This window comes from Dipodomys ordii, unplaced genomic scaffold (genome assembly GCF_000151885.1).
Source record: "Dipodomys ordii isolate 6190 unplaced genomic scaffold, Dord_2.0 Scaffold58, whole genome shotgun sequence".
In the NCBI taxonomy this organism is placed as follows: domain Eukaryota; kingdom Metazoa; phylum Chordata; class Mammalia; order Rodentia; family Heteromyidae; genus Dipodomys; species Dipodomys ordii.
This window is the reverse complement of record NW_012267274.1, coordinates 2,638,467-2,643,466: the sequence shown is the minus strand read 5'-3', so window position 1 is coordinate 2,643,466 and position 5,000 is coordinate 2,638,467.

Below are 5,000 nucleotides of genomic sequence, written 5' to 3'. Positions count from 1 at the left end.
CCAGGTTTTGGCACACTGGGCCTGAAACATGGAAATGTGGAGACAGAGACGGAGACAGGGAGAAGGAAGCAGTCACAGCAGTGCCAGACAGTTGGGACACATTCTCAGCCACCATTCTGTGGCCCAGGCACGGCCGAGCCAGTCTGGCCAGATAAAAAGGGTGACAAACTGAGGGAGGAGAAGCGTCTAGGGCTCCTTGTCCGAGACCGGACCCAAGTGACGCTGTGACTAGTGGTGCTTGCTGCCGCTCCACCGGGCATCTCCCCACCCGGACCCCCCCCCCTCCTGTAGGGTGAGAGGAATGTGACCGCCAGCCAGACACCACAGGATCATAGACAGGCCGCAAGCACCCCACACTAGTGAGCCATAAGACCTGCAGCGGCAGCCAGGCCAGCGATACCCACCTCCCTTCCTGCAGCTGATTCCCAGGCTCCCAGTCTGTAGCATGGGTCTGACCATGTGACTCCGCCTGCCTTTCCTGCGTACAGTGACAACTTGGTATGTCATCCCTGTTCCATGCCCTTTCTCTATGAGCAACAGGTCCGCTACCTGATCTCCCAGGACCAAAGGCAACAGGAAACCCGCAAACACTCGGCTGACTGGAGAAGGGTCCTGGGGTGCCTCCCACGGACGCAGACTGCCTCTCCTGTCCTCCCAAAGAGAGCAAAAGAGCATGGCGTCTGTAGGCACGAAGCCGCGCGGCTCCGTCCCGCGTGGCCTGTAGCCCATCTGTGCCCCTGCAGCCCGCCGTGCGTGGTTCTGAAGAGCTCCCCAGTCCGCAGGCTCCAAAGTGTCACCCAATTGCCAATGGAATTTTGCTTCTTTCACTGGCAATGTAATAAAAATCTTGGAGTCTGAGGAAAAGTCAAGCGAGTTCAAGTGTCAGCCAGGTTAACATTAAAATTGTTAGAAAACAGGAACTGTAATTTGGGGATTGAAAAAGAGGTAGAATTCATGTTGTAAGTGCAAGCGATCTGGAAGTCGATGTTTATTTTGGCCAGTTTCTGGGAAGTGAAGTCACAGGCCGTGTCTGAGGGGCCGCGGGGCCTGCGTTGTTCAGCCCAGATTTTGGCACTAGAGTTGGTGAAATTAGACCATTTTGTTAAACTGATCTTTGAGGCGTCCACCTTCCCAGCCCATTACAGCACACCCATGACACGACTCAGGAACAATGGGTGAAAAATGGGCTGTAAAACAGGAATGGCCTGTTTCATGTAAAGTGGGTTTTATAGTGCAGGTGTCCCCGAGTTTATCGATACTGTAAAGCAGCAAGATTGTTAAAAAAAAAAAAGAGCAGAGAAAGAAAAACATATCCGCCTTCTAATTTAAAAAAATTCATAATCACTGGAAATGTTTTACACCAATGGAATACTTTTATTTTTTTTAAATGGCTTTTTTATCATGTGGAATTTTTTTAATGCTTGGTCAGAAGCTTTGTAAGATATATGAATCAGAAAGGCAATTTGGCAGAGAGAAGAAGGAAAAGAAAAAAATAGTTTTGTTTAAGTGAAACAACAACAACAACAACAAAGTTTGCATACCGCTTCGGGGAGAGGCCAGTGCGCGCCACCTGAGGCTGCGGCTGGCCCCTAGGGTCCTCACGGTAGAGAGCTCAGCCAGGGAACCGGGAACTGGCTGGAAGCATGTTGGGTGTGAATGGGAATGTTCTGGAAGGAAGTCCTGGAGGGGGTTTTATTGCCGGTTTCCTTTCGGGAAGATGGCATTGTCTCTGCCCACAATGACGGGGGAAGGGGCGTAAGCAGGCTGCTGGCAGAATCCTTCAAAGCCGGCGCTGGTGGCGGGCAAGCCGGGCTCCCCGTCCCTGGGCCTGAGCTCTTTTTAAGTAAGAGCGTGAGCGGTCTGCTTCCCTAGAAGGGATTCCTGGCATCTTGTTTAGATTAAGGGAACGATCAAAACGCAGTGCAAGAGGTGTCTCTGTCTGCCTGCAATGCCCTGTGTTTCAAAGTCACAATCTTTCCCCTCCCACCTACAGCAGCCTAAAGAATACCCCTCAGAGCACGGTACTGGTGCACAGCCCCTGCCCAGCCAGACAGAGAAAGGCGGCTCCGAACAGCAGCTCTGCCTCTTCTCTCTGCTCCATGGTCACCCCCGGACAGCCTCCGCTGCCGGTGGGCCCGGACACAATAGAATTCCATCCACAGGGTGGGAGGGGGGGTGGGGGGCGTATTTAGAGCGAGAATAAAACAAATGCTTAAAAAACCCATTATTGGTTTCATTTCCACTCTCAGCTCCTCCTCGGCGCCAAATGCCACCCTCATGGTCGGTGCAGATGTTGCCACAGCTGCCGGCTCACACTGTGGCAGAGCGCCGCCTGGGCCTCGCCGCGCCGCGTCCCAGGGGGGTGACCCAGCCAGACATAAAGCAAGGACAACCGCCGCAGAGTCTCTCCAATAGCTGCTGGGGGAATCTTTCTAAAATGCAAATGCGAGCACAGTATCTCCTGCTGACAACCCTGCCTCAGCTCCCTCTTGCTGCTCTCCAGATCCTTGGCCAGGTAGAGCAAGGGCAGGCCGCACCATTCCGCCTGCCCCCCCCCAAAGTGTGCCCCCCTCCTGGGGCAACAGCTAGCCTCTCCAAGCCACAGACAGAGGCCCCTCAACAAAGCCAGTTCCGCCAGGCCCATTGTTTACAACACTGCTCGGGCCCTGTGGGCCGGGCAAACTCTTCTTCATCCTTCAACACCGTACTGAGCAGCACCTCCTCTGCAAAGCCTCCTTTGGCCAAACGTGCTCAGGTCGCCCTCCTCTCCATACAGCGCCCACATGCCAGCCCCTGTCCTGCACTGGGTTACTACAGGGGTCACTGCAGAGGTCAGACCGTGGTGACACTTCTGCCACATCTTGACACACACTCTGCCTGGATAGTGTAGAGAGACGAGGAAGGAAGGAGTCGTGGGGTGGAGAAGAGCGAACACAGGGCCCTCCACAGTGCCACCTTCCACAGGAAGACACGCCACACAGCCAGTGCAGGGCCACTGGGCCAGCTTGGTGTGTCTCCGCTTCTCTTGATGTGGGCATCCACACAAAGCATGGCACAGCTAAGCTTGCTTCGATCCAGAGGAACCTGGATACATATCTTTGACATGCTGGCATTCAAGTTCCTTCTACATGAGAAATGCATCCACTGGGCATCGGTTATGTGTCGATGCGAGAGGCATAGGAGCTCATTCGGAAGAAGATCCAAAATGAAAAAGAGGTCACAAAGCTAAGATATTGTGCGCATAAGGCTGCGTGCATGCATTTCTGTGCCTCTCCTGTGAATGAACCTGTGAGCTCCCGTTGAAGGTGTGGCTGTGATACCACATATAAGTACCATATACACAGCATTCAAATGCCACATACACGACATGCAACCGCCGTATACATGACATACCAACACTGCATGCATTATATAGAAACGCCGTATACATAGCATATAAGCACACATACACAACATACAATTACTACATGAATGACATAGAAATGCCACATGCACAAAATACACCACATATACAATATATGAATACCCAAACACCACATATACAATATGTGAACCCTGCACACACACACAGCATAAAACACTATGTACACAACATGTAATCACCACATGTATGATGTAGAAACACCACATGCAATTCCAGATGCATGGCATAGATGTGTCACATACATGCTGTACAAATACCACATGCACAACATACAAATACCACATGCATAACATGTAAACATACATGTTCCAAAAAATTGGCCTATTTATGCATCTCCCTGCAATGTAATTGTGTAAGTCCAGCTTTGCAGTGGACTCCTGAAACATATGTATGCATCACATAAATATACAAAACATTTCTGTTCCAGAAGAGAACAGTTTATTTTTATTTTAAAACAAAACAACACTATTCTAAAATAAAATGCAGCCATGCAAGCCTAAAACATTATACCCAGCCGATGTCATCCTGCCATTTAAAAAATCTACCAAACTTTTCATACAATAGAAAATTTTCTTTATTTTGATCACTATTCTACAGAGCAAGTGGCCATCAACCCTTTGAATGTTCTTGCTAATCTCCTGGAAAGGCCTTTGCATGGGGTTTATGTGCGCAGACCCCGGTAGGGGTAAAAGCAGGATACTGCAGTAGCAAGTCACTCAATAGCATTATGCGTTTGATTAATTCCTAATTTTACTATGAGTAAAAGGATGGGTCTTACAAAAGTATTTCTTTCTGCTCATTATAAACACCAGAAGAATTTATGGGATTATAATTGAAATATTAATATATAGAGTGACAACAACCTAATTATAAAGGAAGTATCAGAGACAGAGGAGACAACAAAAGATTATCCACTACAGCCTTCTCAATACACAAATGTGACTAGACAAGTAAAGGCCCAATCTAAATGTGTTCTGCACCAATCAGGAGTCCGACAGTGCAAAGGAACACTGGCTCAAGGTGACCAGTCAGGGCTCAGTAGTAGTTCAGTGGGCGTGCCTCAAACCTGTGTACCAAATCTCCAAGGCAAGCATGAGGACCCCGTCCATCCATCTTTCCTTTCCTTCTGGGCTTCTGGGGATTCCATTAGGCAGAAGGAAGTCAGATGCAGGGACACCAGAAGACCTGTCTCCCCATAACCCCTCCGTGACTCCCAAAATCAGTGTTTTTGTCTCTCTGGCCCCAGGACTGGCATCTTCCGAGGTGGGGAGAGCCTCCCCCGACGCTGCCAAGGGGCTTGCTTAGCACTGAGCACACAGCTAGACATCCTCCCGCAGTTCCTCACTGCCAGCAAGAGTCCTCCCGGTTACATGCAGAACAGAAAATAAAGGTAGTGGTGCTGCTTTTAGAGTTATTGTTAAGAAGGACCGACTAGCAGGCGCTGGTGGCTCACACCTGAGGTCCTGGTTTTTCAAGGGGCTGGGGCCTTCGGGTTGTAGTTTGAAGCCAGCCTGGGCAGGAAAGTTTGTGAGACTCCAATCGCCAACTCACCATAAAAATCTAATAGTGACTCTGT